Consider the following 25,153-nt stretch of genomic DNA (forward strand, 5'->3'; position numbering starts at 1 on the left):
TCAATAGGAACTTTTTAATACAATATAGACTATAAAAACTTTCACCATTTAACGTGTGTTTTTAAGAGGTAAAGAAAAAGATAAAGTATCTAACATTTGAATTTATTTTATTAAACTTGCTAACATCAATATCGCCTTCGGGGCATAAACATCTTACCTTCAAAGACGTTATCTATACCATACGTCTGTAACCATAATTTATGGCACTTTTGTACCCGTTATATAAGAGAACGCCTTTCGTCTTTTTTAAGGAGAATATTTGAAATTGGAATTCCCAGAGGCGGGAATATTAACGTAGGAGTTACAACTAGGTCGACAAAAGCTTACTGCAAGTAATATGACACAGTTTATGCACCAACGGCCCTTTTGTGTCTATTTAATCTGTGCTTTATAGGGTTGTCAATTTACGTTATATGAAAGGTACAAGCGACAGTAAGGTGCATTATTTCTTGTTTGTCTGCTCTCAATTTTACTGAGACCTTTTAATAGAAGCTAGACTTTGTGTCTTACGAAGCATGATTTTGTATTATTTATGTCTAATGAGCATTCAAGAGCTTCGCATAGATATTTCTTTTATCAAATATGCTTTCGTAGACTATTTTGTAGATATTGATGCCTTCTATAAAACTGTAATACATTTGATCTATTTTCTCTTGAAATTTTATTGGACTTTTTCACACCTTGGGTTATTTTTTTTAATATTCTAATAGCCTATGTTTAGCAGAATCCTAGTAGTGAAATAATTTTTCAAATCGCTTCTGTAGTACTGGAGCCTATTCAATGGCAACAATCAAATCATCCTCTTTAAAATCTTAGTACACAAATAGAAATTGAAAAATCTAAACTTGTCTACAATCAAGAAGATGTTTTTGAAGTGAAACTTCTTTAGACGCGTGAGGATACATTTTTACGGAAACGTCACGAAGATGTGCAGCGTTTTTGCCGAAGAAAAGGAGACCGATTGAGAGATAGAGTGAGAAGGGCGAACTACCTTATAGAAATTCTATTTTTAAAATTAACATTTCGTAAATCAGTATTTTATGCATTTTTATTTTATGCAAAATAATTTATTGAAATCTCAATTGAAGAACTGTAAATTAAAATGCCGTGTTTTTAATATCTAAGAAATAAATTTAAAATATTAAATTAATAATTAGTATTAATTTTCGACACTAAATATTTTAATGACAATTAAATTCATTAAATTCCTAACATATCTTCCTTTTTCCCTTCCTCTAAGTCTCGGAAATCTAAAATTTTAGATTTGTATAAATATGAACAAGACTTAAAAGTTAGTTTGCCAAAGAAGTTTCACTTCTGACATGTGGACTTTGTACGCACGCACTTTTTTTTCATTGACTTTGTTGTGTGAGTAATCTATTTACTCCCAGGTTCTTGAGATTGGTTAGTTTTAGTACTAGTAACTCAACATATATAACTATGACTATGTATAATGCTGGTTCTCATTACTGACATATACTATTTCTGTATGATCTATTATTATAGTCAATGTCAAGTCAAAATCATTTATTAGGTAACAGAATGTACACTTTTGAACGTCGCTTCTAATTTAACATTTACTGCCAGTTCTCAAATCAAGGGCGTGGAACGGACGAGAAGAACTGGCAATAAACTCTCCGCCACTCTTTTTAATCGCCAAGTTTTTTTTGTTTTACACGATGTTTGTAAGGAGCTGGAACCATTACACCATGCTCCACGTGACATCTTAAGTAATTAATAAAAAAAAACAAAGATTTGTCCTCTATCACTAGTAGGCATGGTGAAATAGGAGCACGCAGTTACATTCTCGTGGTAACAACACGCAAAACAAAAAAAACAACTTACAAAAAATATATTCCAATTGTCAATTTGTATGCGTGCTTAAACTTAAACCAGAGAAGTTTAAAGGTAATTTAAAGGGTATCTTTGGAAACTAATATGTTATATAGGTCGAACTCACCATAAATCTTCACGACTCAATAGCTCGATACAAGCTCGTTTCCTGAAAAGAAATAGGTTTTTATTCCTATGTTACTATTGCTTGACTAATGGTTTTTGTTATATACTTCAATACAGTACGAAAAAAGTACAGTTTGTTGTAATAAAAACATAGTTGTATGTTCTCAAATAAAATAATTAAACTAATATTAATACTAACATTGGATGTCATAAAGATGCCCTAACTAAATATTTTAAAGCTCTAAAGCACTTATGCGTAAAACACATGTTTGAATTCTACGTACAAAATGTCAATTGTCAAACTTGTGGTGGTCTTAAAACCAACGAAGCAAAAGCTTACGTCATTCCCATACAATTACTTCAGAAGAGCTTTTGTATTACAGGAAAAAGGTATACGCGAGTACGTGTTGCCAATTACATTTTATTACAAATTATAATAAAACTAATATATTTAGTTTTCTTACACGTTTGCTAGAGATGCTAAATCTATTATTAGATGGCAACCCTACATAAAATTCTTGGTACATTTTGATTAATATTGGCCGTCAGACGCCATAATCTGGATTAGCGCCAATTAAGTAGATCGAAGTTCAGAAGCAATCGTAAAATAACAGCGGGATATGCCCTCGTTCGTTAATGGATATATCATTGAAGAATACGACTTTATCTATTTGTATACAGTATGCACTGAACAATCATACAGAAACAATCGACGATATACTCTATACGTTAATAAATAGTTTACCAAATATAAAAAAGAGATGGGACTATAAATACTTACATTAGGAAAGGGACAATGATAGAGGACGTTACATAGAGTTTTCGAAAGGACAATATGGAACTGACACACCTTGCGAGCAACTGAGAAGTGAAGTAAAACCATAATTAAACAAAAATTTTAATAGTACAAGAGATGGAAAGATGAAATAAATCTAAATACAGGCAGGGTTTGGTCAAGAGTGGGGATGAAAGGGCAGAATGGTAGAGTCTGGAAAAGACCTTTGTAAGGATTGGAAACGGAATTAAATATAGTTTTTTAATTTATTGTGTGTGAGTAAAAGAAATTTATTTATTTCATTTCACTTTATACGTAATAAACAATTAGTTCCCATAGTGTTGCTGTCCCAAACTAGGTATTCCGTAGTTCCAAAACTTAGGCAATGCTTTTGGTATTAACTGGACTCATCAGAATACAGTGAAACTTCTCTTTTATTTTTTGTTGTGAATACACAAATTTACTACAATCTTTGTCTACAGATTTAAAAGGATACTAAAGATAAGGATTATCAATAGGACATTTTATTTGTTTTACAAAAAACTCTTTATAAGTTGGACTATCTAAATTTTGTAATACAAATGAAACATTATACATAGAAACATCAACTACTAAATGACCTACTAGAGTATCCGTTACAAATTCGTTTCGGGACATTATTGCATTGAAATAAACAGAGCGCAAGAATGCAAACGAAATACTTACGACGCAGTTTATGCGAAACGAAAAGACGGAACCTAACCAAATACTTTGGACCAATCAAATCAAACAAACGAAATGTTTGGTCATTTATAATGCACAGATGAAAATTAAATATACAAGAGATGGTGTCATTCGTCGCTGTTTCATGTTTTTTTATTATATATAAAACAGTGGGCAAACGGGCAGCTTGCTCACCTAATGTTAAATAATTATGGACACATAGAAGGTTGCGTAGCCGGGCTTTTAAGAATTGATTTTTCTTAACCTAACTCGAAGTGGTCGAATTCCAATTAAAATAACTTAAAAACTAGCTTTAACCAATAAAGTCGTAAAGTTTTATGATTAAAATGCGCTTTGCTAAAGATACAAAATACAAATTGTTTAAAGTTATGAAACATAAAATATAAAGGTCCACTATCCACTGAATCAAATTACTGTAAAGTCTAGAAACAAAAGCAATTCATCAAAACACCGTGGTTTTAATATTTATGTATCAGAGTCGCCGGCTGCACTTTATTAGTTTAATTTCGAAGTTATCCGCGTTGTTGATCAATTGGAAAATACGTCAGTTCAGGAATAGTCAATAATTCGTAATACATTTTATTCCTGCCTTTCTGAATACGGTATTAATATTATTTTTCTTTTGTAAAAGCTATTAACATGAGAATTGTTAAATTCTAGATGGTATATGAAGTTTCGTTTTCCGTCAGACTGGGCCAAATATATTGCTGCATAAAAAAGTTGGTCTTCTGTGCTACGGTTTAACACGATGTTTTCCTTCACCGTACGAGCTAATTGAATATATCGAATAAAACATCCATTAGTTGAAGTTGAAATCCACGGGTCGAAATTCGGTAACGACTAACGAACGAGTATATTTAAGAAGGTATAAAAAAGTAAGATTATATAATACCTTCCCAATGGTCTCAAATAATTAAACTGTGAACTTTAAATATACTATAAAATTGGTTATTAATATCCCAATCCTTTATAGGACAAGTTTAAGAAAAATATTAAATCAAGACGTTCTTTAAAGTGTCCGAAGTCGCGATCGATCGATCTCGCTATAACATCTCAGAATACTAAGTAAGAAAGTTAGTCTAAATATCTCATTTCAAAACGGTTCTAAGACAAAGTTTCAAGAAGCAATCTTCATAATATATTTTCATTTTACAGTATTCTGTCATGTTATCTAAGTTAAATCAAATTCGTTTTTGCAGTGGTATTGTATATGAGAGAAAATCGCTTCTGAATTCAATCATGACAAAATTGCTAGCATTTATTCATAATAAACTAAAATGTTTGAAGTTCCTTTACAAATATATTGTGAAGGACCTTTCAGTGAGTTCTTTAGTGAGTCAGGGCCGTCAGATTCCTCCATTATTTTTAACATGAAGATTTTTCTTACAGTTTTCTCCGACCATAATCTCATAAGCCCATACAAGAAAGGTAAAATAACACTATTTTTAAAATATCGCTAGTCAAAGCATACAATTTTCTCCAGGAAACAAAATTATGCTCGTTAAATTATTACGTATCATTTCACAGTTATGGAAGCGAATAATATTGATATGCGGTTTTTAAAAGAATTATTCTGAACTAGTCCGGCCCACGGCTTTTGTTACTTATAATAATAATAATAAAGCCCGTTTAATTTCTAATCATGACAAAAAAATGATAATATACAGCTTAGATTTTTACAATTTATACATTATTTTTATCTTGTTATCCTATATATTATATATCTTAACTACCTTCATTATGACATTGTGTTACTTAAGGCGTAAAAAGTTATATAAAATGGGTCATTTTTGAACATCGACTATCGATAGCAGCTTAGTACTACATAAATATATAATTGAATTATTAATTATTTATTTTTTTTCGATTGAATAAGCTATTGTATGGGATTATTACTCTTTCAAAGTTATTAGTCTTTAAAATAAAATGTTACGTCTAGAAACAAGCAAAGGGAACCTATATTTAAAACTAATTGCACGCCCTTTAAGAGGCAAACTCAGCATGAATTTTACTTAAAAACTAAAATTATCTGATTATAACTGTGACCATAATTTAATTAAGTGACCTCCCCGGCTTGGCACACACACCATCGTGACTCTACTCTCTCTTAAAAAATTATTTCCCTAAGTCGTATTTCTGGTTTATATATAGCTTATAATGGTAAAAGAATTATACAATAAACAAAAATAAATCAGTGGCGCTACAACCTCTTTAGGTCTTGGCCTCAGATTTCTGAATCTGTTTGATGATCATTTTTTAATCTAATAGGCAAGTAGGTGATCAGCCTCCAGTGTCTGACACACGCCGGTCGAGTTTTGGGTCTCCTCACGATGTTTTCCTTCACCGTTCGAGCAAATGTTAAATGCGCACATAGAAAGAAAGTCCATTGGTGCACAGTCGGGGATCAAACCTACGACCTCAGGTATGATAGTCGCACGCTGAAGCCACTAGGCCAACACTGCCCAAAAAAAGAATTATATATTCCTATAAATTCACAAACTTTACCTCTTTATTATATAGATAGCGTTTATTGCAAAATATTGAGACGGTACTGCGGTACGAGTGATAGAAGGGGTCAGTCAATACTGGGGAAAATTTATTGGCTAACTTACACATCCTTGGAATAGCAGAGTTTGAAGTTAGGGTGGTTCTGCGAAAGGGAGGGTTGAATTGTAAAACGAGGATGAAATTTAGAAATTCAAAAGTTTATTTTTTAATCGCATCAATACGGTGTCTGAAAAATTACTGCCTGTAGTCTATGGATAAAATTTTGAAATCATCAAACCTTTTTGGATAAGACCCACAGAGCTTTGTAGGAAAAAATAATATTACATTCAACGATCACAATATGAGCGTCTGAAACCGTGGGGCACTAATTTATTATATGTAGAAGGCAGATCAAACAAGATCCCTATCTAAAGTACCTATTATTCTCAAAGCGAACCCTTTAATGAACTCAATTCCTGCTAATGAACTTAAGAAGCGCTTTAATATCACTAACGGAATCAGTTTACGACTTATTTCTTGAAACTGATTACGTGAATGCTACTTTCTTGTTCCGATGCAATTGTTTCCTTCCTTTATCTTTCCTTATAGATTGTGTATGATGATGAACAGTTCCTACAACCTAAAATGATTCTGGACCTCTCTTATCACTGTCCACAGTGGCTAAGGGCAAGTTGTATATGTATCCATAGCTACCGAAATAACTTCGATAGCGCGTTTCAGAGTAATGCCGTAGAGCCGTAATGTATTAAAAAGTATATTAAAATGCCGTTATAGCGCTATCTATTACCGCATTGTATTTGTAATAATTCCCTCGGTTTTTGCATTTATTACAAATCATTATTTAGTGAATTAAAAAGGGGAACCCTTGTTTTTTAATAGTTCAAATATTTATTTGTCAACTTGATGTATCAATCACTGACCACAATTTTTAAAATGTACGTAAATATTACGTATATCCTGATTTCAATATTCTATTTAAACTTTCCTATATTTTAATAATAATTTAATTCACATATAATTGGCCGTGGGGTTCAAGATTTATGTTAGCGCCGAGTAGTACCGGTGAGCCCAGAACTGGTGCTTTCTTCGCTCAGATATGTATCGCAATACAGCGAAGAAATGCTATAATTATACCAGCAATAAAGGCACACTGCTACAGGGACCAATTATTATTCAATTTTAATTATTATTACAATTTAGGTACAGAATATTTTACATACATTGTCATATTAATCATATTTGTGTGTCATTAATTAAATAAATGATTTTTTTCTTTATAATGATTTCTCTTAACATAGGTTGTAAGATATAAATTCCGATTTCTTATAAGTAGTAAAACTGCTAGACTGTGTATTTATGAAGTAGATTATTGTTATTAATATAATGTATCAGGTTGTATTGTCCCTGGACACAATGGCAGGGGAGTAGAGTATTATTAATAAAAAATAAAAAAACTTCTACGAGTATACAAGGACGGATGATAAGAAATACTACTTATCTACACTACGTTTGTTTAACTAAAATCAATTATATGTAAAATAAATCCGAAAAAAATCTGTTCGCAATAAATGTCTAGTTTATTAGACATATTTTTTCGGTTTGATACCCATCGAAAAAATATAGGTAAACTTAAACTTAAAATATAGGTGAAGAGGTTCGCAATAAATGTCTAGTTTATTAGACATATTTTTTCGGTTTGATACCCAGCGAAAAAATATAGGTAAACTTAAACTTAAAATATAGGTAAAGAGGTTCGCAATAAATGTCTAGTTTATTAGACATATTTTTTCGGTTTGATACCCATCGAAAAAATATAGATTACACGTGCAATACCAATTAGGTATCTTTAATCTAAGTATAAAATGTATCGTATTTGTAAAAATAAGTATTTCCGTTAAAGAAGCAAGTAAAGAACAGAAATCTTAGTGTTTAAGGCGCTTTTGCGGACAAAAGCGGGTACTTTTGATGTTATTATCTAGGGAGCTTTTAGCTTTGCGAGATTACTGTAGAACTCTTTGGTTTTTGGTAGTTTTATTGCTGTATGAAAGGCTTTACGAATTTCGGTCTTAAAGAATAGATGGTAGTAGTATTATTAACAGCTAACAAACCAGTTATCATTTTGTTTCAACAGTATACGAAACTGTAAATTAATTAATATCAAAGGAGTAACATTGTTCTCGAGTGTCACGCTCATTTTTATTTTCAAGAATTTATTTAAAAATGTTTTCTCAATACCACCATTTTGTATGGTTTTAAAAAGGTCTTCATTTATTTTGTATTCTATTGTTCCTTTATTTAAAGAACAGGGGGCAAACGGGCAGGAAGCTCATCTGATGTTAAGTGATAGTGCCCGTGGACACTTTCAATGCTAGAGGGCTCGCGAGTGCGTTGCCGGTCTTTTAAGAATTGGTACGCTCTTTTCTTGGAGGACCCTAAGTCGAATTGTTTCGGAAGTACTTCAGTGGCCAGCTGGTTCCACATAGTTGTGGTTCTTACAAAAGTATAATGCTGAAAAAAATTCAATAACAGAATTGCTCAATAAAGGTGTTTTCTATATATTATATAAGAAAAATGGCCTTCGTTTGAGGCTCCTTCACGCCTAAACCACTGATCGTATCGACATGAAACTATACTATATATTCCTATATGGTTTATGGCTATTTATTTTTTAAATTCCAACGTTCCTTTATTTTTTTATTGCTGTTTTACTTTTATGAAAATTTATACATACAGACTTCACGGCGGAAACATTTGGGGAGGCTTCCTAGAACCTCAATCGTCAACATCTGTTAAAAACTCGATTTTCGAAAAATTTCAATTTTCTTAGCGGGAAGTTAATAAGAAGAATAATAAAAATATGAAAAAAAAAATAATTAAACATAAATCTTATTTATTTCCTATTTTAATTCGCCCAGCAAAGCGGGAAACGGCTAGTAAAGGAATATATTAAGTGATCCATAAGATTTAGAAATGTCTCCTGCATGCCTCTGAAGCATTATCTTTATATCGTACCGTAGACATATCCTAAGTTCGGTTCAGCTGTACTTAATAGGAATTATGTCCACAGTGAGTTGGGTTTACAGACGGATCGCTTGTACGCATTGATTTTGGGACTTCTTGCCACAGACTGTTTAAATACAGACGGTATATTAATAAATATTATATTATGTTACTTGTAAGCATTTTGCAACTTTCAATAAAATAATAGTTTTATTGAGACTTTGTTTTGTTGTGAAACATTCAAAAATCGAGTTATGTAAATATTCTAGTTAAAGAAGTTATATTTAAGTCAGAATATTGCTTTCTACAAAAGACTTTGAAGTTCTTCAGGAACTGAAACAGTTAGTTATTTTAATTTATATATAATAACTATAATATTTACAAACTACGGCTGCCTTTGGCGTTCAAAAGCCGTCGACCGACACGAGTTCTCTTCCCTGGTAAGTCATAATGTAATAAATACGCGATTAAGGTTTTTTTATATACAGTACGTAGCCAAAGATGCAGTGTTAGCCTAGTGGCTTCAGCGTGCGACTCTCATCCTTGAGGTCGACTTTCTAGAGCGCATTTAACATTCGCTCGAACGGTGAAGAAAAACATCGTGAGGAAACCGGCTTGCCTTAGACCCCAAAAGAAAACGGCGTGCGTCAGGGACAGAAGGCTGATCACCAACTTGCCTATTAGATTGCCAAATGATCATGAAACAGATACAGAAATCTGAGGTGCAGACCGCCATCGATTTTTTTTAAGTAGCCAAAGATAATATTTATTACTCAAGTTTATTCCAAAACATTGTCACCAATTAATCGAATGAACAACTTAGTTATAATTTATATTATTATTGTGTTTATTAGTGTGTGTGTATTAAGCTTTATATTCGTGCAACACAATATGTATTGGTTTACCACAAACCACTCGCTTACCAATATGCCAATCACTTCAATGGAGGTGTCATAAACATTATTACTTCCATTTAAAATAAACATATGTATAGCATTCGCATGACATAAAAATACCTTTATATATTAATTCTTATAAATATACATTTATGGTCGTACTTTATGCTCAAACAGCGAATTAACGTAACGAAATGCCATTAACGCCATTAACGACTCATTTAATAGTCCTTAATATATATACTAATTCCGTATACATATGATATATGTTTAAGTGTACTTTACAAACATTTTAGTTCACAAAAAATCAAAGGTCTAGGTTGAAAGTGTTCCAACACAATACCTTGAGCTATTCAGCCACAAGTGATCCCTATGATATTCGTATTTCATTGATGTCTTTTTAGCTCATTATTAATATATGTGAGGATATGATTCTCCAAAGTGAATTCACCTGTGATCTTCGATGACGATATTTTACGCAAAGTTCTTAAGTTTTCTGTACCTGACCGTGATTATAGCTTCCCCAGACATCGAAGATAAAACCATACAACACCTCTAAGCGTTAACGACTAAGGCAATTAACAACAGCATTTCATGGCGCAGGTATCGTTGTATGCTACAGAGGTGTAACGAAGTCACGAATCCCAATCATTCTAGCCGTCTTAAGGATATATCTCAATTAATTGTCTCTATGTCACGTCTGCTCTGTACAATATTAGCTTCATCCAATTTCAGTACTCGGAAATGCCATTCACATGTCCTAATCCGTAACTTCAGATGCGATTAAGTAGTTCCGCTTTGAATTTACTGCTTAGCGATATTCGAGTTTCCGGCGTCTTGCTAAGTGTAAACTAAACTTGTTAATAATCGCCTTTATGGTCTGACGGCTAACGCTTTCTACCTATAGATACCTAGGTATATATATATTTGCCACCAAATCACAAAAACAAATGACAAATGAATGCAATATACTACATAAGGTTACCAAATAGTTCTAAAATTGAAATTCAAAAAAAGTTTTCAGTAGCAATGTTTCTAACTGGCCAATTCTAAACATTTTCAGTGTTATCCACGTATTCGGTCCCAGTCGGCAAAACAATAATTGTTTGGCACTTACTGATTTAAACAAACAAAAAGAAAACATTCGAAGAAACGTGTACCCCAAGCCTCATTGGGGGGTACTCGAACAAAAAAATATTTATAAACTTAGACATACCACCATTCCTCATAGAAAAAAGGGTTTAAATTATATTTAGAAGGGATACACATTATTCTTTTAATATTTTAAAAATAATATAGCTTCAGGGTTAATGTAGGATTATAATAACAAAAAAATCAGTCTAGTAGTTTTAAGTTTATTCGTTACAAATACAAATATTTTCCCTTTATAATGTTAGTATAGATAATACATATACAGATTACTTGTAATACTTATATATACAGTCTCAGGGTGAAATGAAAATATTTGACATTTTTTTTCAAGTACATTAAACTTCAAGTACCTACGTTAAACTTAATATAAATACTTTAAGTAATAAGTAAGAATTTCTTTAAGAAAATATACATTTACTCAAGTGTTTAATTTATTCGTTTGTTAATTGAAAAACAAATATGACTCCGACTCAAACGTGAGACAATGTAATTACACACAAGGTGACGACATTACAAAAAAATATTTTACAAAAATGTATGATGGTGTAAGTAACAAGCGTTTTTATACACTACACCTAAGAAGCATCCAAAATACTGGATTGACACAACTGGTGATTGTAGAGGGCGCGATTACATATTTGTATTAGAGAATAATGAAAAGTATGGAATGTGTCAAATTCTAGATGGTATGGGGAAATTACTACTTTGAAGTAAAATATTATATTTAAGCGTTTTTGAGGCAGTTTATGCCGCACGCCATCACTATGTGGTACCATCTGCCCCCTAAAGTATTTCCGAACCAATTCGACTGAAAGTCCTTCAACAAAACAGCGTACCAATTCTTAATAGGCTGGCAACGCACTGGCGAGTCCTCTGGCACTTAGTGTGCGGCGGTGGAATTACTTAATATCAGGTGAACCTCCTGTCCGTTTCTTTATCTTATAAAACCTAATAATATAATCTAAAAAAAAACTATAATAATATTCGTATTTCCAATCTTATTTTAACCTAACATTAGCAATTTATCGACCCTATAATAGAACCTACATCCCGAAGAATGTTAATAAAAACTGTTGCTAAATAATTTTATTGCTCGCTCAAATTCATAACTTAAGGTAGCGGTAAAAAAATATTTTCTTTACAGCTCTTAAACACTTTATTACACAGTTTATCTTTATAACTCCCTAATGCTCTTCTAAAACGGCTTCTACCTGATAAACTGAGTAATTGTATATAACTCTGACTTTATGACAAAAATCTATTTAACGTGAAAAATATGAATATTGTTTTTATAATAACTTCTACAAGTTTTAGCGTTACGCTGCCGATGCTATTACTGTCATTTGAAACCTCAGTGAACCGGTGAGAGACTGAAAAGCACCAAGAGTCTCGTACTGCTGTCGACTGAACTCGAACTGATTTTTCTACAGCGTTCGAGCGTGTGTTAAACGCGCACATCCGTCGATCGATCTTACGACGTCAGGGATGAGAGTCACAGGTTAAAGTCACTAGGCCAACACTGCTGTGATATTGATTTTTTATTTATTCAGCGACTAGCTATCTACCAGATGATAACTTTTTGGGAAGCACATAAAAATTAAATGAAAATACGCTTTTATAGTTGCAGTATTTGCCAAACGCTTTATCTTATGAATGGGTACACAGTATAACATATTATTCAACACGGCTGTCACGGGTGGCTGTCAACTGGATACTGTCGTTTGTTCAAAACGATTGTCAATAGACCAGTGTCTACTGTCTACACTTCATCATTGTTACGTTAGCAGGGCCATGTGTTTTATTTTTAAAACACTTAAAATTTCTATGGACTCGTTTAGGTAAAAACTTAATATAATTATCTAAATGATTGTTGTATTAAATTGTCTACTATATGTATCAAAAAACCTCAGTACAGGACTTAGGTTTAAAGACTTTATTTTCTCAAAAAGACAAAAAATGTCACTTACATGAGAATAATACTCTAGATTAACATAACATTGTAGTCGTTCTTAAAATAATCACAAAAAGATAGCCGTACATGCAATAATCTTAAAAATAAAAGTAACCAAAGAAATATGAATTAAAAGTAATTATAAGAAATGAATTTAAAAGTAATTTTGTTTAACATATTCAGTTAGCTTCGATTTGAATGAATTGATAGAAGTAATATTTTTTATATCTGTGGGTAGTTTATTGTACAGTGATTTAATCATTGAAACGTGTTTTCTGCGTATTGTATAGTATAGTATATAGTTGTATAGTATTGTCTTTTTAACTATCACGTAATTATTATTATTACCAGCAACGCAATACTGCGAGGAGATCTTTCCAGCTCCAGGTATTTTATTTTGTTAATTTAATTTTATATCATAAAAATTAAAATAATAATAATAATAAAAATATCACGACTCTTTTTTTTTTTTAAAGACAATTCACACCAATTGACCTAGTCCCATGCTAAGCTGGTGAAGCTTGTGTTATGGGTACTAGGCAACGGATATACATACATATTATAGATAGATAGACATATAAATACATATTTAAACACCCAAGACCTTAGCACAACACCAAAAGCTCATCACATCGATGTTCGTCTCAGCCGGGGATCGAACCCGGGACCCATGGATTCGCAGTCTCTCTGTCATAAAATACTTGTTTTTATTTTAAAATGAAAAATTGCACTCTTACTGAGACACCCTATAGTATATATTTAGGTTGATATACATTTTAAATAGTGTAATAATAAAATTAATTAGTATTCCCTACCGCCTCTTAGGAATTAACGCATATGTCGTACCTCCATTATAAACCTTCAGCCCTGCGATTCTGTAACTCACTTTTCTGAAAAGGTGGAAGCTTGTAGTTTATTGATTATTAGAATGCCAAATCATAAAATGACTGCTTCACGACTGATTTGAGAGCGACCGCCGATGCGAAAACCGCTGTGTGAGTTCGAAAAGTGAGTTACAGAATCGCAGGGCAGGTTCCGAAATAATTATTATATCGGACTAGTAGACTCAGGCTACTTCCTTTATTAATAAATAAAACAGAAGCAGATGTCGCTGTCTAAGTCCCATTAAGGCGCTATGGGACAAACACAGCGATAAAATTCAAAGTCGTAAGTCGTAGAAGGTCACTAGTCAAGCCTACCTAAGCTCGCCCTAGACTTGCTGGCGACACTCGCGACCTAGTTTCTGCTAAAAAATTGTCTCAGGACAACATACCTAAGTCATATTTTCAGCTAACGTACTCTAGACTGTATTGACGTTTGTTAGACTCTTAACGCTTTGATAAACAAATATTCCTTGCGGTTTTGCTTCAGTTTACATTTGCGGAGTGTAGCGTAAGAGTTGAAAGATACGCTAAAATATTGTATATAATAATAGTTTCTAGTAAAGAGATTCTAATTAATATTAGTCACAAAAAGTATTAAAAACTAGTACAAATATAACACGCAACATTTAAAAAAAAATTTCTCAAATTATAAATAGTAAAGTAAAAGTACTAAATAATTTTTGAAGTGAAACTTCTTTATCGGGGTTGGAAAAAAATTTAGTGTAACATTTTTCGGTTACGCGTCGCATTTGACCGTTACGCGCGTCTTTTTCTCGTCCCTACCACGTTTGATTCGAAGAGATTCTAAACCATTAATAACAAAAATGTATAATAACTATAACAATGATACTAAAAATTATATTACAATTTATGAAATTCTGTAATAATCTTAGTGGTAATAAGGTAAAATGAAATAATTGTATTATTTGTATTCAAGTCTGTGATATTAAAAGCCTTTTGTTAAACTTTATCTAATTTAACTTTATTTAACCAATTTCTGTAAAGTTAGTTGTATATAGATAATTTTTTCGAAAAATAAGGTCATAAAGAAGTTTCACTTCTAACGTGTGTACACTAGTACACGCACATTTTTTATTAAAATTTTTTTTCGTCGTAGTCAAAGACAACATAAAGGACAAAAAACTCTATTAATTCCACATAAAATGAAAGTAATAATAATTAACTAAGTGAGACTCTCGGGTAGTTAAGAAAGCCATTGCCAGATTACAATCATCATTAAAAAACCGTCTATTTAATATTGTAAGTATATTTTTGGTATTAAATTGTCTAGAACATGCCTCCTTATAGAGTTGGAACAATACGGGGTACGTTTATCGTAGACATTGTTGGCTCGCATGGTTGGAGGTTTTCTGGTATGGATGAAAATACTTTTACTACATATTCATTGAAGAATTTCTCTTTGTGAGATAGTCTTTATCTATTATTATTATATTTATTGTATATATCAACTACAGAAATAAATTGAACAATATCTCGCTATTTCATTGTTTCATTTGTGTTTTATTATTTTGTATTTCAGCTTTACGAGATATAATTTAATAAAAGGATTATCATTTAATCAAAATAATCCACCATTAAGAGAAATATTGACAGTTAGATGTAATATTTATCAAATCTGAAATTAAAAAGTTATATCCGAACCAATTCGATTTTAGACCAGTGCAGATAGCCTTCAAAATAAATAAAAAGTGAAAAAAATTACAGTAGGATGAAACCCATTAGAAAGGCAGGGGAATATGATCAAAATGAAAGGAAAAATAAATTACGGTCGATCTGAGGTCGGGAAGGGGGAGCGGGGGGAGTTTTAAGGGTAAAAAACGGTTTATCTCGATTTCCGGCAAAACTACAAGTCCTATCGAAGAAAAATAAAGGGCAAAGTTGTAGGTAATAAAAAGATCTAAAACTTTTGTTTTTACACATTTTTAACATAACCTCAAAATTGGTGTGAAAAATTCAAAAAACCAAGTTTTTGGTTTTTTATTTTTATCTTTAACAAAAATTTATTTTTTTAAACGAAATTTGGTGAAAACTTACCTTATTATGTCCCAAATATACTGTAATTTATTTGATTAAAAATATTTATTTGTTCGCCTTATTTTGAATTAATATCGAAAAAACACCCTAATTTTCAATCGAAAATTCTGACGTCAAAATTTCAGCTTTTTTCAAAGGGTTGGTGAAATCTCTACTTTCCTATGGTAAAAAAATATATATATATTACCATAGTAAATCTTCTCAGAAAATGCAAAAAATCGTATGCAGTAACGCCCAGACCTGTCATCCCCTTCCTTACTTCTCTATGAAATACGAAAATTTTAGCCCATCTAAAGGCTAAACTTTTTTTTTAGGTCACTCAGGTATATATAAGTTATCTTAAAATAGTAATAAATAGGCATCTGATTATAATTTTAAGAAGATTCATAGAGAAGTAGGGAAGGGTATGACGGGTCTGGGCGTTACTGCATACGATGTTTTGCATTTTCTGAGAAGATTTTATATGGTAATATATATATTTTTTTTACCATAGGAAAGTAGAGATTTCAACGAACTGAAAGCACACCAACCCTTTGAAAAAAGCTGAAATTTTGACGTCAGAATTTTCGATTGAAAATTAGGGTGTTTTTTCGATATTAATTCAAAATAAGGCGAACAAATAAATATTTTTAATCAAATAAATTACGGTATATTTGGGACATAATAAGGTAAATTTTCACCAAATTTCGTTTAAAAAAATAAAGTTTTGTAAAAGATAAAAATAAAAAACCAAAAACTTGGTTATTTTAATTTTTCACACCAATTTTGAGGTTATGTGAAAAATGTGTAAATACAAAAGTTTTAGATCTTTTTATTACCTACAACTTTGCCATTTAACTTTCTTTGATAAGACTTTTAGTTTTGCCGGAAATAGAGGTAAACCGTTTTTTACCCTTAAAACTCCCCCCCCTACCCCTTCCCGACCTCAGATCGACCGTAATTTATTTTTCCTTTCATTTTGATCATATTCCCCTGCTTTTCTAATGGGTTTCATTCTACTGTAATTTTTTTTGGTTTCAAAAATTATCGGCACTGGTCTATTAGATTCCTTCAAGAAAAGAGCGTACCAATTCTTGAAGGCCGGCAACACACTTGCGAGCTTTCTGGCAATGTGAGTGTCCATGGGTGTGTATCACTTAACAGCAGATGAGCCTCCTGCCCGTTTTCCTCCTATTACATAAAAAAAAATCTGTATATAGTAGTAGGTCTAAATCTAGGATAGAAAAACATTAATTACTACGAAATCTTAAAGTAGTTTGAAGGGTAGGGTAGACTAAATTGCTTTGACAAAAATCACGGATTAAATATTATATAATAGAATTATATATGTGTGTGAAGGTAATTTGTGTATTACAGTAAGTAACTTAAATTAAACTGACCTCGCCATTTTTAATTTAATAATAATATTATATTTGTACGATTATAAAAAATCTAAACCTATCTAACAATCAAATCCCATTTTCCATTGCTTGTGTCCTATGGTGTAATCTAAGTACCTATTGTGTTCATACTATTCAGTGCATCATTGTGTGAGAACCGGCATGCTTTGTGGGACAGCTGAGCGTCCCTCAATATGTAATAATGTTATATAATATTCACTTGGTTTATGAAGTACGTGGTTCTAAATCCATGTTATAAATGGGTCGGTCAATGTCCGAATTACAGATGTTATTATAAGTACAGATAGATGAGGTGGTCTGCTCCGAAAATTATAGTACAAAGGTATGGTACCCTTGGCGTTGCGTAGAGATGTGGGGTCTCTCTGCATATTCTACCGCATTTACCATGGAGAGTGTTCAGAGGAGTTGTTCGGTCTAATACATGCAGCTGAGTTTCATCATCGGACGTCAAGGCAAAATACAAAATATCATCCGTATCACCTCGACGTCCGTCGTTCCACAACTGAGCGTTTTCTAAGGCAGTTTTTGCCGCGCACCACCACTATGTGGAACCAGCTGCCCACTGAAGTATTTCCGAACCAATTCGACTTAGGGTCCTTCAAGAAAAGAGCGTACCAATTCTTAAAAGGCCGGCAACGCACTCGCGAGACCTCTGGCATTGAGAGTGTACAATGTACATGGGCGGCGGTATCACTTAACATCAGGTGAGCCTCCTGCCCGTTTGTCCCCCGTTCTATAAAAAAAACTAATAATAATAACTAATTTAATATTAACATAGTTTGTAGACAACTTATATAGGTAAAACAAATACCACTGGGCCGGCCTACTGAGTGATTATAAAAAAAGCCAGCGTACTATCACACTACACTATAATTTCAACATTACGAGCAGAAAACAAGTAGAAATACTCTTCGCGAACTTTTCGAACTGCAAACTCGTGTGTCGTAAAGTGAAATAGGATTCTGTGACACAGTTGGAATTTACTTTTATAACTCCTTCGGGTGTGATACAGAGTAGGAAAAACTATGTAAGATGTTGATTGGTATATTCTTCAAATATATTTGGTGAAACCGCAATGTCTTAGAACAGACCATAGTGTACAGTGCCATAGGACACACGACTCTTAATCTTGACCAAAACGTCAAGACTGACAACCGAATACTACAGCAGGATAATAAATCGTAAATGTACTACAAATAAACTTTCAATTTTGATTAACACATCACTCTGGTATCGTTTGTATAGTAGTTAAATTGATATGATAGTATTTAACTGATTATAAATATCGTAAATTTATAGACTGTAATTTTTTAAATTAGAAATCACATCGACTCGTAGCGAAAGAAAGTTTCTTTTAAATGTTTAATAATATTTATAGTTTGTATTTATTTATAAGAAATAGGTTATCAGAAGTTAGTAGGATTTTAAAATAAATTAATAATGTATAGACAGTTTTTATTCTTAATTTTTTTGTAAAATAAATAATTATGGTAAACCCACATCCATAGTTATGCAGATAATCGAGTCAACCATAGCGAAAGAAGTGAGCACTTAATTTTGGTATTGAAATTTCCGACGGAAAAATTCACGCCAATTTAACACCTATTGTCCATATCCAAGAGTCAAATTTGCGTGAATTTAAATTGGTTTTATAACGTTATTGTATTCAAATTCGTTTAGTATCGCTTTATGTAAATTTTGAAATAACTGTCGTTCGACATTTAGGTAAATGTGTACGTGATTTGTTTAGAAGTTTTCCTTTTGAAGTTGCTTTGTTTAACAAATTTTCTCATTAAAATTAGCTTGTTAACAAATTGGGTTTGAGCGGTAGACAGTTTTAAGTTAAAGAGCTATAAAGAAAATACGATAAAAGGAACCTGTAAAAATTAAAGGAAAGTGGTTTTTGTTACTTTGTTTTTTTCAAATTTTCATGCTAATTTATATTACATAAGCCACTTTTATTTCCACACGGTTTTATCACGTTGGGTTCAATTTCCGACAGTTGTTTCAGGTCGGTTACATATAGGTATACAGAATTTATTATATTAAATATAGGAGAAACTGAAAATTCAACTGATTGTATAATAAGATATATATGTATGGAAAACAGACAAAACCCGTTACTTAGGTGGTAATCATACTGATAGGAACCATATTCAAAACAGCGAGAGTATATCCAATAATATTCTAAAACTCGAGTAAATATTTAGATCCGATCACAGAGCGATTTATTGATGGTAATTTACGATGCAATTTATGCCGTGGTTACAAATACCTATTGTCGGTCAATTAATTATTATGATTTAGGTTCCATTCGTATTGAATTACATTGTAGGGCTGGCATACAAAATCTTATAGAATCCTCTAGAAGATCCATTCAGGAGCCTTCCAATAAGCAAGATTTTTATACAGTTTAAAACGTTATAGCTCAAATAAAGATGCAATTTTATTTATACTCTCAAAAATCACACATGTTAAATTGAGGACAATCAATCACTTGAATGAAAATTGATTAGAATAATTATATAAACGTGTGAAAATGACATGAGAAATTATCAAGGCGCAGCGCTAATTCATGCAACTTCCTCACAATCAAGTAGCCCGCAATATCGCACACATCTCCCGAATGGATCTTTTGCATTGAAGAAGTCGCATGGGTCCGCCAAGCGTCCGCGAATATACACTGTAATACATAATACATAACTATATCTGAATAAACACGATAAAAGTCATGAATTACGATTTAAAAGTTAGCATGAGTATTGTAATTCCATATTAAAAAATATTATGTATGTGAACTATTTATTATTGTTTATTAGATGATGATTTATATTACTCATAGAAAAAAACTAGAAAGTTAGACAAGTGAGATTTTATTAGATGTATAATTTAATTTGGCGATTGATTATACAATCATTTAATTATAAATATTTACTGGAAAACTTCAAAAAAACAGTTTTAAAATATATGTCATGTCTGTAGTAAAATATGTGTGTATCATAGGAGTGACGTTATAGTTTTTTACTAGAGTAGAATTGGGTCATGAGACAAAGCCGCAGCTATTTCTAGATTCATTTTAAACCATAATAAAAATAGATCTCAAAGTTGGTCCCCTACGGCATTGTACTGATAATGCTGGGAGTATTTCCTCGCTGAATTGCAATATTCATTCGTTGTGCGAAGTTGCCATCTCTAGTTCATATGTCTACTATATATTCATATTGTACATTATTCTAAAAGCCATTGTAATGCGCTGAATAAAATTTCAAGTATAAAATGAATTTCTATGTTATATCCTACTTGATTTATTTGAATAATGACAATTTAGAAACTACTATTTTATATTTTAAAGGACCGTCCCGTGTTTGCCATGTATTTATATGTATATGTATATTCTTTTTTCCAATATTAATGTTTAAAGAACTTTATGTATCTTTACAAAAAATATATATTTTTACATGAGATACTTAAGATATACGAACGAGATACACGTCGTCATCTGACAGCCGTCCTACTAGGCTCATATATGTATCTTTAATGCCTTTTTGAATTGGTTAAATGCGCTTATATTACGAATTTTAGAATTGATTAAATAATTGCACACCCTCATACTTAATAGACTTCTTCAAATAATTTGTAAGCGGCTTCGGCAAGATAAGCAAACTCGCTCGACGAGTATTGCGTGTAGTGGTGTGTTTAAATTTTATACTAATTATTGCTAAGTTATATGTAATACTATTTTTAGTTGACCTGACAAACCTTGCCAAAAACAGTCTGATTGAGTATTCTTTATTCTTGTCGTACAATTAATGTTATTGTTTTATATATCATGTTTTGAATATTAAGTATATTCTAACAAAATACACTAAAGTTTAACTGCATAGCTATTGTTGTTTATCTACACTTTATTGAAGTAACAATGTATCTCGCCTTTACACAGTACACACAGATAAATAAACAAAAGGGGACAGAAAAAATTTAGCCAATAGTCAGTTCCAAAAGAAACTGTATTATGTAGAACTAATTAAATGTTTTTAGTTTTTTTTGTTCCTGTTTAGTTTTCTTTTTCTTAACTATATGTAATACATGTATTTTTGCACTTTTTGCCTACCTTATGTAATTTAATACATTTTCTATTTTTTTCTTTTCTCACAGTGGTTGCCTGGAAGAGATCGCTCGAAAGCGATAAGGCCGCCAGTTGCCTTTCCTTCACATGTAATTATTTTATATTTTTATTTTTATGTTATGTATTGCGTTTAATGTACGCATAACATAACGGAAGAGAAATACATAGAGCATTGATAACCCACCTTTAGACACCTCGACTGAATGGTGGCGAAGCTTGTGGGTTAACCATTTTTGGATGCCAGTGGGCGAAGGATGGTTGAATCACGGAATGATGGATGATGACGAAACTGAAGGAAATGGAACTTAAGAGATGGTGACTTTCCTGGACACCAAGGCACCATTTGGGTCGCAGCGCCAGAAGAGTGAAGGATTTTAACAGAATTTTAATTTTATTTTATACCAAATAAAGGTAATCATACATCACCAACTTAATTCTTATTAACTGTGAAAAATATATGTTGTTGCGTGTATATATTTTTTTGTAATTATGTACAATAATTTCACTATTACACTATTTCTCTTGCTGGGAAACACATCCTGAATACAAGAAGTTTTTTCTACTTTAAAATAAATACATGTTTCGAAGAATATATAATACGTATTTCAATGTCAAATTTTTCTTATTGAGGTAATTTAGTTGTATATAAAAACTAATACCTTTTATTTATTGTTCTGGTACTGATTTACAATATGAGCCGTGTTATGCAAAATCATCATATCAATTATTAAATGGTAATACAACCCTTTCTTATGTTATAAACATTTTATCGGCAATACTGTTCCAAATTTAATAAAAAATCGATTTGTGATTTCAATTTACTAAATTCTTGCGGAGATCTACCCTTTCGATCTTCACGTCATTTCGCCCACATTCAATATAAATTCCAATACAGTAAAAACATCCAATCATCCGATATTATAATTACAATGTTCAAGTAAATTCGTGGGCCACTCAAACTTTCTTAATAAAATAAAATTATTTGCCAGACGCCGTTATCCCTTTGATCCGTTTTATCCGGGGATATTTTTAAATTTACCGAAGTAGATTAAGGTTTTATGGATTAGATTAGCGTTCCTTATTTTCCTTTATCTTTTTCTGTTTATGGAGCTTTGGATTTGAAATTCTAATCATTATTATGAAACAAAATTTCATGGATGGTTGCGGCGTTCGATGCATACCTAGACCATACATATTGCGTGAGAGTACTGGGAGTATGAGTGTGTTATATAATTTTAAGTATGAAATGAATTTCTTAGGATTCGAATGCAACATTTTGTGAGCTATTCGATGTTTTTTAAATCCAAAGTGGAATTAATTTTGTTAATATTATTATTATTTAAAAAAAATACATTTTAGTTACTGTTATTTTATGTTAATTATTTATGCACTTCTTGTGCTTTACCGGCTGTAGGTGTTTCTTTTTTTAATTTTCCATATTAGGGTTGCTTGTAAGCGATAAGGCCGCCCGTTGCATGAAAACTTATGTAACCTTTTTTTTTGTATGTATGTTTTTGTATAAAAATGTAAATAAATAATTAAATTACGTTTTGAATCCCCTATACTCCCAAGAAGAATTTATTCATTTTTAAGATCTGGACTACGCCCCTACAGTGGTCAGTGAGATGGAAAAACTATCAGGCATTTAGTAAGAATAAGAACGAAAGCGGTTTCTTAGTGGAGACTGTAGTCTCTGCGTAGACCTTTGGTGGTTGGGCTTAGTGACACATTTTTGTAGTAATTATACGAATTATGGAAAAGCAAACATTATTAGCTAAGTTGAAGACGTACAAGAATTTAATTATTAATATAATATAACAGCTTTAAACGTAGCTATTCAGTTCCGTAACAAGTTACAATTAATGTATGTCATAAGTTTATGAGTGACGTTAACTTTTATAATAATGCTGGCGTACGTTATACTAGGACTGAGCTAGTTATCTATTAAAATTAATGAAACAAAAATTCCTTGTATTGTAGAAAATCACATTTTCCTGATTACTTTACGAATATCGTTAGAGGTAAAAGGGTCTAGCCCACATTTTTAATTTTTTAAATGCCTATAGTTTACATAATCAATGTGACCCATCTATTCGTTTGCAAAGAAAGAAAAAAAAACATTTAAAAAGTTTCAGACCGAAACACGATGCAAGATAGTATCTCCGTTTCTTTGGAAAAAATATTTGAATTGTTTATAAAAATATTAAGAGAATATTAGAATTCCTTCCCGGATCTCTTGCTCAATGCGAAGCGTCGTGATGCTTCCGACCCCGTTGTGACAGATGGCAATGCTGCCATTAGAATCAGAGAATTCTTAAAATATTTCAATTTTGGCCTAATTCTAACCTTTGCCTCTCTGGAAGGTTGTGGCACCTTTATATATCTGGAGTCAGCTATTTCCATAACATTTTAGTACCCACCTGAAAATTATACACGATTTATGTACTTTCAAACATTTCCAACAAGCGTATGAACTAATAAAAGATGAATGTTTTTGTGGTTTTTGTTTATAAACATTAAGGTTAATGCTCTTTTGAACACTAGCATTAATCTTTGATGAATTTTCAATTTTACTACTTTATAATATAGCTCATTTACTATTGCAAAAAAAATCAAAAATGGATTTACGATATAAGAGCCTATGATTCCTTTCTCGGTCAATTTACTTTTAATATAATCGACGTCGTAATTACTTTGTGTTAAGGTGCAGTTATGAATGTATAATAATAACAGTCATATTATTCTTCCTTCAATCGAGATATTTGACCAGAAGGCTGCTCAATGTTCAGAAGAGTTGTTCGGACTAATACCAGCAGCTGAGGTTCATCACCGGACGTCAAGGCAAAATACAAAATACCATCCGTTGATATGAGGTGGTCCTCGACGTCTGTCGTTCCAGTTTTGCCGCGCACCACCACTATGTGGAACCAGTTGCCCACTGAAGTATTTCCGAACCAATTCGACTAAGGATCCTTCAAGAAAAGATCTAAGGTGGCGGGCGGTATCACTTAACATCAGATAAGCCTCCTGCCCGTCAGGAGGCTATTACATACAAAAAACTAGTGTTAAGGGCACCTCAAATATGGTTTAAAAGAATTTTAGACAAATATTGTCCCAGTTTTTTACTATCGGTAATTCCATTTCAAAAACAAATCGTTTAACTTGTTCACACAGTACATATTGCGTTTTTTCATACCTACTTATTATGTACTAGGATAATATTACATAGCAATCAAAAATAAAAATGATCAAAGAGCCAGGTGCAATCTAAGGCAAATTAAGCTACCACCGTATCGGGGTTGTAGCGCCACTAGATTACTATTATTATATTTTTGGCAACATATATTACCGAGTTACGTTTATCTAAGTAGACTCTCAGGGGTTCTACTACTTGAAATCCATCAGTGTTGTAATGGTGACATCAGATGCGAGTGAATAATTAATTACCTAAGTGGAGCTGAGATATCAGTTAATCTAGTGTCTTGACGCGTTAGGTATATAGGATTTTGACCTATACAGTTTGTAGCTAGATAAATAACACTCTTAATGTGTCCGCTGTGTTCTGCGCTATATTGGCTCGATAAATTTTCTATCCAACACAAAATAATGTTTAATCCGAACCAGTAAACCTGAGTTCTGAGCTAAGCGCGCTTAAACAGATAAACTTTTCAGGTTTATACTTACTTATTTAAAACTTAGAATATTTAAATAATAAAATTGGCGC

At 32.0% G+C, this 25,153-nt stretch overlaps 1 protein-coding gene across 2 annotated transcripts in view; it reads right to left on the reverse strand.

The window, feature by feature from the left end:
* The window catches only part of LOC125054677 (octopamine receptor beta-2R), a 121,517-nt gene that overhangs the window by 74,961 nt on the left and 21,403 nt on the right, over window positions 1–25,153 (reverse strand). For both annotated transcript variants that reach the window (XM_047656694.1, XM_047656693.1), the window contains exon 2: window positions 1,961–2,002. The gene's annotated coding sequence lies outside the window, so the exon portion shown is untranslated. The remainder of the gene's footprint in view (window positions 1–1,960; window positions 2,003–25,153) is intronic.

The sequence above is a fragment of the Pieris napi genome, chromosome 12, assembly GCF_905475465.1.
Source record: "Pieris napi chromosome 12, ilPieNapi1.2, whole genome shotgun sequence".
In the NCBI taxonomy this organism is placed as follows: domain Eukaryota; kingdom Metazoa; phylum Arthropoda; class Insecta; order Lepidoptera; family Pieridae; genus Pieris; species Pieris napi.